The sequence below is a fragment of the Oncorhynchus mykiss genome, chromosome 25 (assembly GCF_013265735.2).
Source record: "Oncorhynchus mykiss isolate Arlee chromosome 25, USDA_OmykA_1.1, whole genome shotgun sequence".
Lineage (NCBI taxonomy): Eukaryota > Metazoa > Chordata > Actinopteri > Salmoniformes > Salmonidae > Oncorhynchus > Oncorhynchus mykiss.
Window position 1 is genome coordinate 44,720,576 of NC_048589.1, and position 12,231 is coordinate 44,732,806.

At 51.5% G+C, this 12,231-nt stretch overlaps 1 protein-coding gene across 1 annotated transcript in view; it reads left to right on the forward strand.

The window, feature by feature from the left end:
- Window positions 1-12,231, forward strand: part of LOC110505940 (probable N-acetyltransferase camello) — a 669,337-nt gene that overhangs the window by 487,447 nt on the left and 169,659 nt on the right. The window lies entirely within an intron of this gene.

The window sequence follows — 12,231 nt, forward strand, 5'->3', positions numbered from 1 at the left end:
AGTTCAAAGCACTTGAATGCATCTAACTCGTATTTACGACTTCACAACGGGTAATTACCACCTTCCCATTTGTTTATGAACACAGCATGAGGGCTGGGAGAGGAGCCTCCTTGGTCACAGCAGAGTCTGGGAGAGGAGCCTCCTTGGTCACAGCAGAGTCTGGGAGAAGAGCCTCCTTGGCAACAGCAGAGTCTGGGAGAGGAGCCTCCTTGGTCACGGCAGGCAGAGTCTGGGAGAGGAGCCTCCTTGGTCACGGCAGGCAGAGTCTGGGAGAGGAGCCTCCTTGGTCACGGCAGGCAGAGTCTGGGAGAGGAGCCTCCTTGGTCACGGCAGGCAGAGTCTGGGAGAGGAGCCTCCTTGGTCACGGCAGGCAGAGTCTGGGAGAAGAGCCTCCTTGGTCACGGCAGGCAGAGTCTGGGAGAGGAGCCTCCTTGGTCACGGCAGGCAGAGTCTGGGAGAGGAGCCTCCTTGGTCACGGCAGGCAGAGTCTGGGAGAGGAGCCTCCTTGGTCACGGCAGGCAGAGTCTGGGAGAGGAGCCTCCTTGGTCACGGCAGGCAGAGTCTGGGAGAGGAGCCTCCTTGGTCACGGCAGGCAGAGTCTGGGAGAGGAGCCTCCTTGGTCACGGCAGGCAGAGTCTGGGAGAGGAGCCTCCTTGGTCACGGCAGGCAGAGTCTGGGAGAGGAGCCTCCTTGGTCACGGCAGGCAGAGTCTGGTCAGATGGGGTTGAAGTTCTGTGACCTCCAGGACCAGTGAGTTAATGGGCCACACAGACCTAAATCAGTGTTTCCCAATCTTGGTCCCTGGCAACCCAAATGGGGCACATTTTTTGCACTAACACTTGATTCAACTAATCACCTCATCTTCAGTAAACATCCCATTTTTAAATATTGTTAATCTTTACCACTTCTCTTCTACCACCGTTTCAGATAGAAACGCCAGGTCCTCCCGAGTGGCGCAGCGGTCTAAGATCAAATCAAATTTATTTATAAAGCCCTTCGTACATCAGCTGATATCTCAAAGTGTTGTACAGAAACCCCAGCCTAAAACCCCCAAACAGCAAGCAATGCAGGTGTAGAAGCACAGTGGCTAGGAAAAACTCCCTAGAAAGGCCAAAACCTAGGAAGAAACCTAGAGAGGAGCCAGGCTATGAGGGGTGGCCAGTCCTCTTCTGGAGGGTGGCCAGTCCTGTGCCTGGTGAAGATTATAACAGAACATGGCCAAGATGTTCAAACGTTCATAGATGAGCATCAGGGTCAAATAATAATAATCACAGTAGTTGTCGAGGGTGCAACAGGTCAGCACCTCAGGAGTAAATGTCAGTTGGCTTTTATAGCCGAGCAGTCAGAGGTTGAGACAGCAGGTGTGAGAGAGAGAGAGTGAGAGAGAGAGAGAAAGAAAGAAAGAGCGGTAGAGTTGAATACAGCAGGTCGGGACAGGTAGCACGTCCGGTGAACAGGTCAGGGTTCCATAGCCGCAGGCAGAAGAGTTGAAACTGGAGCAGCAGCAGAACCAGGTGGACTGGGGACAGCAATGAGTCCTCAGGCCAGGTAGTCCTGAGGCATGGTCGTAGGAATTGCACTAGCAGACTTGTAGAGCATCGATACTGGAGGCTGAGACCAAGGGGGTCTCAGCCTCCAGTAACTTTTTCACTTAATTTAAGGGGGAAATTCGCCCTTGGGATAACTAAAACTAAGAGAAACTATAACACATTGAATTGATGTTTAATTTAATTTCATCAGAGCAACCAAAATGGCACAAAACAGGCTTCTTATGAAGTCAGCTAGCTAGCAACAGTTTACCCCAATACCATTGCAACAGTTTACCCCAATACCATGGCAACAGTTTACCCCAATACCATGGCAACAGTTTACCCCAATACCATGGCAACAGTTTACCCCAATACCATGGCAACAGTTTACCCCAATACCATGGCAACAGTTTACCCCAATACCATGGCAACAGTTTACTCCAATACCATGGCAACAGTTTACTCCAATACCATGGCACTGGTTACCACGGCGCTGGTTAACCAGATCCAGATGTTGAGATGTGTTTACATGTGGCCACGGTTAACCCCCCACAGTCTGAAACTGTAACATGCGACCACGGTTAACCCCCCCACAGTCTCAAACTGTAACATGCGACCACGGTTAACCCCCCCACAGTCTCAAACCGTAACATGGACACGGTTAACCCCTCACAGTCTCAAACCGTAACATGTGGACACGGTTAACCCCCCACAGTCTCAAACCGTAACATGGACACGGTTAACCCCCCACAGTCTCAAACCGTAACATGTGGACAGTTTACTTGCAACCAGGCTGTGCCTCCTAGAGTTTGTTTAGCAGACTGACAGAAGCCAGACACTCCAACTCAAACTTTAAACATGGGTGGACATCCTCCAACATCTACATCATTTGATGTAAAGACCTATCAGCTTGAAAACTTGATGAAGCTTGTTATTAAATAATAGTCAGATTCATCTGACCAAGCCAACCCCATATGTATGTTAATTTGGCTGCTGATCCAGCCTCTCCAACTTGTGTGTGTGTGTGTGTGTGTGTGTATTTCTGTCATGTCTGGATAATATAGTATTATAATTATATATTTTTTATTCTTCTACGCAACAGTTGCGGATATAAAGGACACATTCTGGATCATAGGATTCATCTACAGCAGGCAGGTCAAGGAGGTGGAGGTCTGTCAGGATCAGGGTCAGAGGCAGGTCAAGGAGGTGGAGGTCTGTCAGGGTCAGAGGCAGGTCAAGAAGGTGGAGTTCTGTCAGGGTCAGAGGCAGGTCAAGAAGGTGGAGTTCTGTCAGGGGCAGGTCAAGGAGGTGGAGGTCTGTCAGGGTCAGAGGCAGGTCAAGAAGGTGGAGGTCTGTCAGGGTCAGGGGCAGGTCAAGGAGGGGGAGGTCTGTCAGGGTCAGGGGCAGGTCAAGGAGGGGGAGGTCTATCAGGGTCAGAGGCAGGTCAAGGAAGTGGAGGTCTGTCAGGGGCAGGTCAAGAAGGTGGAGGTCTGTCAGGGTCAGGGTCAGAGGCAGGTCAAGAAGGTGGAGGTCTGTCAGGGTCAGGGGCAGGTCAAGGAGGGGGAGGTCTATCAGGGTCAGAGGCAGGTCAAGGAGGTGGAGGTCTGTCAGGGGCAGAGGCAGGTCAAGGAGGTGGAGGTCTGTCAGGGTCAGGGGCAGGTCAAGAAGGTGGAGTTCTGTCAGGGGCAGGTCAAGGAGGGGGAGGTCTGTCAGGGGCAGAGGCAGGTCAAGGAGGTGGAGGTCTGTCAGGGTCAGGGGCAGAGGCAGGTCTAGAAGGTGGTCTGTCAGGGGCAGGTCAAGAAGGTGTAGGTCTGTCAGGGGCAGGTCAATGAGGTGGAGGTCTGTCAGGGGCAGGGGCAGGTCAAGGAGGTGGAGGCCTGTCAGGGTCAAGGGCAGAGGCAGGTCAAGGAGGTGGAGGTCTGTCAGGGTCAGGGGCAGAGGTAGGTCAAGAAGGTGGTCTGTCAGGGGCAGGTCAAGAAGGTGGAGGTCTGTCATGGTCAGGGGCAGGCCAAGGAGGTGGAGGTCTGTCAGGAGCAGGGGCAGGTCAAGGAGGTGGAGGTCTGGCAGGGTCAGAGGCAGGTCAAGGAGGTGGAGGTCTGGCAGGGTCAGAGGCAGGTCAAGGAGGTGGAGGTCTGTCAGGGTCAGGGGCAGGTCAAGGAGGTGGAGGTCTGGCAGGGGCAGGGGCAGGTCAAGGAGGTGGAGGTCTGTCAGGGTCAGGGTCAGAGGCAGGTCTAGAAGGTGGAGGTCTGTCAGAGGCAGGTCAAGAAGGTGGAGGTCTGTCAGGGCCAGAGGCAGGTCAAGGAGGTGGAGGTCTGTCAGGATCAGAGGCAGGTCAAGAAGGTTGAGGTCTGTCAGGGTCAGGGACAGGTCAAGAAGGTGGAGGTCTGTCAGGGGCAGAGGCAGGTCAAGAAGGTGGAGTTCTGTCAGGGGCAGAGGCAGGTCAAGGAGGTGGAGTTCTGTCAGTGTCAGGGGCAGGTCAAGGAGGTGGAGGTCTGTCAGGGTCAGGGGCAGAGGCAGGTCAAGGAGGTGGAGGTCTGTCAGGGCCAATGGCAGGTCAAGGAGGTGGAGGTCTGTCAGGAGCAGGGGCAGGTCAAGGAGGTGGAGGTCTGTCAGGGCCAATGGTAGGTCAAGGAGGTGGAGGTCTGTCAGGAGCAGGGGCAGGTCTAGAAGGTGGAGGTCTGTCAGGGGCAGGTCAAGAAGGTGGAGGTCTGTCAGGGCCAGAGGCAGGTCAAGGAGGTGGAGGTCTGTCAGGGTCAGGGTCAGAGGCAGGTCAAGGAGGTGGAGTTCTGCCAGGGTCAGAGGCAGGTCAAGAAGGTGGAGTTCTGTCAGGGTCAGAGGCAGAGGCAAGTCAAGGAGGTGGAGGTCTGTGAGGGTCAGGGGCAGGTCAAGAAGGTGGAGTTCTGTCAGGGGCAGGGCCAGAGGCAGGTCAAGAAGGTGGAGGTCTGTCAGTGGTCAGGTCAAGGAGGAGAAGGTCTGTCAGGGTCAGGTCAAGGAGGAGGAGGTCTGTCAGGGCCAGGTCAAGGAGGTGGAGGTCTGTCAGGGGCAGGTCAAGAAGGTGGAGTTCTGTCAGGGGCAGGGCCAGAGGCAGGGCAAGAAGGTGGAGGTCTGTCAGTGGTCAGGTCAAGGAGGAGAAGGTCTGTCAGGGTCAGGTCAAGGAGGAGGAGGTCTGTCAGGGCCAGGTCAAGGAGGTGGAGGTCTGTCAGGGGCAGGTCAAGAAGGTGGAGGTCTGTCAGGGTCAGGTCAAGAAGGTGGAGGTCTGTCAGGGCCAGAGGCAGGTCAAGGAGGTGGAGGTCTGTCAGGGCCAGAGGCAGGTCAAGGAGGTGGAGGTCTGTCAGGGCCAGAGGCAGGTCAAGGAGGTGGAGGTCTGTCAGTGCTAGAGGCAGGTCAAGGAGGTGGAGGTCTGTCAGGGCTAGAGGCAGTTCAAGAAGGTGGAGGTGTGTCAGGGGCAGAGGCAGGTCAAGGAGGTGGAGGTCTGTCAGTGCTAGAGGCAGGTCAAGGAGGTGGAGGTCTGTCAGGGGCAGAGGCAGGTCAAGAAGGTGGAGGTGTGTCAGGGGCAGAGGCAGGTCAAGGAGGTGGAGGTCTGTCAGGGCCAGAGGCAGGTCAAGGAGGTGGAGGTCTGTCAGGGTCAGGGTCAGAGGCAGGTCAAGGAGGTGGAGGTCTGTCAGGGTCAGAGGCAGGTCAAGAAGGTGGAGGTGTGTCAGGGTCAGAGGCAGGTCAAGGAGGTGGTCTGTCAGGGTCAGAGGCAGGTCAAGGAGGTGGAGGTCAGTCAGGGGCAGAGGCAGGTCAAGGAGGTGGAGGTCTGTCAGGGCCAGAGGCAGGTCAAGGAGGTGGAGGTCTGTCAGGGCCAGAGGCAGGTCAAGGAGGTGGAGGTCTGTCAGTGCTAGAGGCAGGTCAAGGAGGTGGAGGTCTGTCAGGGCTAGAGGCAGTTCAATAAGGTGGAGGTGTGTCAGGGGCAGAGGCAGGTCAAGGAGGTGGAGGTCTGTCAGTGCTAGAGGCAGGTCAAGGAGGTGGAGGTCTGTCAGGGCCAATGGCAGGTCAAGAAGGTGGAGGTGTGTCAGGGGCAGAGGCAGGTCAAGGAGGTGGAGGTCTGTCAGGGCTAGAGGCAGTTCAATAAGGTGGAGGTGTGTCAGTGCTAGAGGCAGGTCAAGGAGGTGGAGGTCTGTCAGGGGCAGAGGCAGGTCAAGAAGGTGGAGGTGTGTCAGGGGCAGAGGCAGGTCAAGGAGGTGGAGGTCTGTCAGGGCCAGAGGCAGGTCAAGGAGGTGGAGGTCTGTCAGGGTCAGGGTCAGAGGCAGGTCAAGGAGGTGGAGGTCTGTCAGGGTCAGAGGCAGGTCAAGAAGGTGGAGGTGTGTCAGGGTCAGAGGCAGGTCAAGGAGGTGGAGGTCTGTCAGGGTCAGAGGCAGGTCAAGAAGGTGGAGGTCTGTCAGGGTCAGAGGCAGGTCAAGGAGGTGGAGGTCAGTCAGGGGCAGAGGCAGGTCAAGGAGGTGGAGGTCTGTCAGGGTCAGGGCCAGAGGCTGATGTAGTTTACACCTGTGGATGGGTACACTTCACCCGGCTGGATTTCTTGTGTCTCTCAATCCAATCCCCAAAGTCCCAACGCAGTAGTCAACAAATAATCAAACAGCTGAACAGTCAGTCATTCCTTATCCTCTGCTACCACCTTGTGGTGTTTTCATGTATTTACTAAGTGAAGTGAAAACAGAAAGGCCCATAGTCGTGTTTCTTAATCCTGGTACTGGGGACATCAACAGAAAGGCCCAGAGTCGTGTTTCTTAATCCTGGTACTGGGGACACCAGCAGAAATGCCCAGAGCAGTGTTTGTTAATCCTGGTCCTAGGGCCACACAAAGGGGGCACATTGTTGTGTTTGCCTTATCACTACACTCCTGAATCCACTAATCAGCTCCTCATCAAGCCATCCCCAGGACCTAAGGGTTAATAAACACGGCCAAATCTGGACCGCCGAGCCAGTTCCACTGCTTTTTTTAATCAGTCCACTCTAATCAGGGCCTGATTTAGACCTGGGACACCAGGTGGGGTTGATATTAATGATCAGGGCCTGATTTAGACCTGGGACACCAGGTGGGGTTGATATTAATGATCAGGGCCTGATTTAGACCTGGGACACCAGGTGGGGTTGATATTAATGATCAGGGCCTGATTTAGACCTGGGACACCAGGTGGGGTTGATATTAAGGATCAGGGGCTGATTTAGACCTGGGACACCAGGTGGGGTGATATTAATGATCAGGGCCTGATTTAGACCTGGGACACCAGGTGGGGTGATGTTAAGGATCAGGGCCTGATTTAGACCTGGGACACCAGGTGGGGTGATGTTAAAGATCAGGGCCTGATTTAGACCTGGGACACCAGATGGGGTGATATTAATGATCAGGGCCTGATTTAAACCTGGGACACCAGGTGGGGTGATATTAATGATCAGGGGCTGATTTAGACCTGGGACATCAGGTGGGGTTGATATTAAGGATTGGGGACTGAATTAGACCTGGGACACCAGGTGGGGTGATATTAAGGATCAGGGGCTGATTTAAACCTGGGACACCAGGTGGGGTTGATATTAAGGATCAGGGGCTGATTTAGACCTGGGACATCAGGTGGGGTTGATATTAAGGATCAGATAGAACAGAATCAACAGTAGTCCGAACCTCGTAGAGTAAGAGCTGAATACCCCCTGCTCTATCCATCCCCTCTAAGTGGTGATTAGACAGGTTCATAGCGTGGATTACAATTACTTTACAATTAGAACAATATATTTTTACAAATCTAAAAGTTGTCTCTAACTATATGGCTGTGACCTTGCCCAGGGTTGTGTTGAGGTCTGTGCTCTTCAGAACGTTGGAGTAACAGTAGTTCTGGTCAGACAGGTTGACCAGGGTGGAGAACCTAGAGCTGTCCTTCTCACTGGGTGTCCTGCAGGGCGGTGCTTTCCGTCAGGAATTTGACCATGGAGTGATATTTGGCAAGGTACTCAGCAGTAGGTGGAGCAGAGACCAGGCAGGTGTCTAACTGTAGTGTATGGGTCCACTGCATTAAACAGATGGGCTGAGTACTTCTATAATGACACACAGAACTGAGAAGAGCCCTTCTACATGAGACACAGGACTAAGGAGAGCACTTCTACATGAGACACAGGACTAAGGAGAGCCCTTCTACATGAGACACAGGACTAAGGAGAGCACTTCTACATGAGACACAGGACTAAGGAGAGCCCTTCTACATGAGACACAGGACTAAGGAGAGCCCTTCTACATGAGACACAGGACTAAGGAGAGCCCTTCTACATGAGACACAGGACTAAGGAGAGCCCTTCTACATGAGACACAGGACTAAGGAGAGCCCTTCTACATGAGACACAGGACTAAGGAGAGCCCTTCTACATGAGACACAGGACTAAGGAGAGCCCTTCTACATGAGACACAGGACTAAGGAGAGCCCTTCTACATGAGACACATGACTAAGGAGAGCCCTTCTACATGAGACACAGGACTAAGGAGAGCCCTTCTACATGAGACACAGGACTAAGGAGAGCCCTTCTACATGAGACACAGGACTAAGGAGAGCCCTTCTACATGAGACACAGGACTAAGAAGAGCACTTCTACATGAGACACACAGGTAGGGTTGCAAAATTCTGGTAATTTCCCCAATAAGGTTTTTTCCAAAATCCTGGTTCGAGGATTCCGGATTACCATGTTTCACCCCCTCCTGATTCCGGGAATCTTCCTACCAGGATTTTGTGAAAACCTGGGCGTTTTGTTAAAGTTACTGTAATTTTTCAACCCTACTGACACAGCACATGGAACTGTTGGGTGAATACGGCTGCTGAGGGGAGGACGGCTCATAATAACGTCTGGACCGGAGCAAATGGAATGGAATCGAAACCATGGAAACCATGTGTTTGATGTATTTGATATCATTTCGCTCAGGCCATTACCACGAGCACGTTCTCCCCAATTAAGGACCCACCAACCTCCTGTGAGTGAACATGATAAATATTGTGTTAATTTTACTGTTGTAAAATACATAGTTTAAAATGTATGAGGCCATTGAGCTAAGAGCTAGGCATTTTGAATTAAAATAATAAAACGTTAAAATCTACTGTGATCTACTGATAAATATACCCATTCCCTTGGCCAATGAGTCGACAGTGAATTACACTGAGTATCCCCAACAATACGAACACCTGCTCTTTCCATGACGTACCGTGTAGACTGACCAGGTGAATCCAGGTTATAATCCCTTATTGATGTCACCTGTTAAATCCACTTCAATCAGTGTAGATGAAGGGGAGGAGACAGGTGGTCAAAGAAAGATTTCTAAGCCTTGCGACAATTGAGACATGGGTTGGGTTCGTGTGTCATTCAGAGGGTGAATGGACAAGACAAAATATGTAGGTGCCTTTGAACAGGGTACGGTGGTAGGTGCTTTTGAACAGGGTACGGTGGTAGGTGCTTTTGAACAGGGTACGGTGGTAGGTGCTTTTGAACAGGGTACGGTGGTAGGTGCTTTTGAACAGGGTACGGTGGTAGGTGCTTTTGAACAGGGTACGGTGGTAGTTGCCTTTGAACAGGGTACGGTGGTAGGTGCCTTTGAACAGGGTACGGTGGTAGGTGCTTTTGAACAGGGTACGGTGGTAGGTGCTTTTGAACAGGGTACGGTGGTAGGTGCTTTTGAACAGGGTACGGTGGTAGGTGCTTTTGAACAGGGTACGGTGGTAGGTGCTTTTGAACAGGGTACGGTGGTAGGTGCTTTTGAACAGGGTACGGTGGTAGGTGCCTTTGAACAGGGTACGGTGGTAGGTGCTTTTGAACAGGGTACGGTGGTAGGTGCCTTTGAACAGGGTACGGTGGTAGGTGCTTTTGAACAGGGTACGGTGGTAGGTGCTTTTGAACAGGGTACGGTGGTAGGTGCTTTTGAACAGGGTACGGTGGTAGGTGCTTTTGAACAGGGTACGGTGGTAGGTGCTTTTGAACAGGGTACGGTGGTAGGTGCCTTTGAACAGGGTACGGTGGTAGGTGCCTTTGAACAGGGTACGGTGGTAGGTGCTTTTGAACAGGGTACGGTGGTAGGTGCCTTTGAACAGGGTACGGTGGTAGGTGCCTTTGAACAGGGTACGGTGGTAGGTGCCTTTGAACAGGGTACGGTGGTAGGTGCCTTTGAACAGGGTACGGTGGTAGGTGCTTTTGAACAGGGTACGGTGGTAGGTGCTTTTGAACAGGGTACGGTGGTAGGTGCTTTTGAACAGGATACGGTGGTAGGTGCCTTTGAACAGGGTACGGTGGTAGGTGCTTTTGAACAGGGTACGGTGGTAGGTGCTTTTGAACAGGGTACGGTGGTAGGTGCCTTTGAACAGGGTACGGTGGTAGGTGCTTTTGAACAGGGTACGGTGGTAGGTGCCTTTGAACAGGGTACGGTGGTAGGTGCTTTTGAACAGGATACGGTGGTAGGTGCCTTTGAACAGGGTACGGTGGTAGGTGCTTTTGAACAGGGTAAGGTGGTAGGTGCCTTTGAACAGGGTACGGTGGTAGGTGCTTTTGAACAGGATACGGTGGTAGGTGCTTTTGAACAGGGTACGGTGGTAGGTGCCTTTGAACAGGATACGGTGGTAGGTGCTTTTGAACAGGGTACGGTGGTAGGTGCCTTTGAACAGGATACGGTGGTAGGTGCCTTTGAACAGGGTACGGTGGTAGGTGCCTTTGAACAGGGTACGGTGGTAGGTGCCTTTGAACAGGGTACGGTGGTAGGTGCCTTTGAACAGGGTACGGTGGTAGGTGCTTTTGAACAGGGTACGGTGGTAGGTGCTTTTGAACAGGATACGGTGGTAGGTGCTTTTGAACAGGATACGGTGGTAGGTGCCTTTGAACAGGATACGGTGGTAGGTGCCTTTGAACAGGGTACGGTGGTAGGTGCCTTTGAACAGGGTACGGTGGTAGGTGCTTTTGAACAGGATACGGTGGTAGGTGCTTTTGAACAGGATACGGTGGTAGGTGCCAGGCACACCGGTTTGAGCTGACAACGCTGCTGCGTTTTTTTTTTACGCTCAACTCAATATTATGAGGGGTGGGGGGGTTCTCTGCTAAAATAAAGGTGGAAAGGAATGTGAGTCTTATTTAGTACATTTAGTTATTGCCAGCAGGGGAGGCAACTAAGATAGTTAGACAGAGTAGCTACTCTAACTTGACTCTGGCCTGAAATGGCTTCTGGGTAGCTAGTTATGAGGATGGGAGGTTGGGAACCTATCTGGGGTAGCTAAAGACTTCTTCATCAAAGTTCTGGGTAGCTAATAGTATGACAGAGAAACAACGGAGTAAATTGAGTGCACCTCTTTTGGTACCGTAACACACAGGGTACGCCAATTACCAAACCAACCACAACATACAGTGAATTCGGAAACTATTCAGACCCCTTGACTTTTCCACACATTTCGTTATGTTACAGACTTATTGAAAAATGGATTGAATAAAAAAAATGTCCTCATCAATCTACACACAATATCCCATAACGACATCACAATATCCCATAATGACATCACAATACCCCATAATGACATCACAATATCACATAATGACATCACAATATCCCATAATGACATCACAATATCCCATAATGACAAAGCGAAAACAGGTTTTTAGATCTTTTTGCAAAAAAGAAAGAAAGAAAAAAATTCCTTATTTACATAAGTATTCAGACTCTTTGCTATGAGACATGAAATTGAGCTCAGGTGCATCCTGTTGCCATTGATCATCCTTGAGATGTTTCTACAACTTGATTAGAGTCCCCCTGAGGTAAATTCAATTGATGGGACATGATTTGGAAAGGCACACACCTGTCTATATAAGGTCCCACAAGTTGACAGTGGATTTTCATGAGGTCGAAGGTAATGTCGTAGAGGTCTGAGACCGGATTGTGTCGAGGCACAGATCTGGGGAAGGATACCAAAACATTTCTGCAGCATTGAAGATCCCCAAAAACAAAGTGGCCTCCATCATTCTTAAATGGAAGATATTTAGAACCACCAAAACTCTTCCTAGAACTGAGCAATCGGGGAATAAGGGTCTTGGTCAGGGAGGTGACCAAAAACCTGATGGTCACTCTGACAGAGCTCCAGAGTTCCTCTGTGGAGATGGGGGAACCTTCCAGAAGGACAACCATCTCTGCAGCACTCCACCAAACAGGCCTTTATGGTAGAGAGGCCCGACGGGAGCCACTTCTCAGTAAAAGGCACATGACAGCCTGCTTGGAGTTTGCCAAAAAGCAACTAAAGGACTCTCCAAGACCATGAGAAACAAGATCCTCTGGTATGAGGAAACCAAGATTTAACTCTTTGGCCTGCATGTCAAGCGTCACGTCTGGAGGAAACCTGGCACCATCCCTACTGTGAAGCATGGTGGTGGCAGCATTTGTAAGCATTTCACTGTAAGGTCTATCTGTTGTATTCGGCTCACATGACAAACTTTGATTTGATCATGATGTGTGGATGTTTTTCAGTGGCAGGGACTGGGAGACTAGTCAGGATTGAGGGAAAGATGGATGAAGCAAAGTACAGAGAAGAGAGATCCTTGATGAAAACCTGCTCCAGAGTGATTTTACTGGAGAGCTACCCTCCTGTAGGTTTGAACTCCAAACCTGTCCCTGGAGAGAGATACCCTCCTGTAGGTTTTAACTCCAACCCTGTCCCTGGAGAGA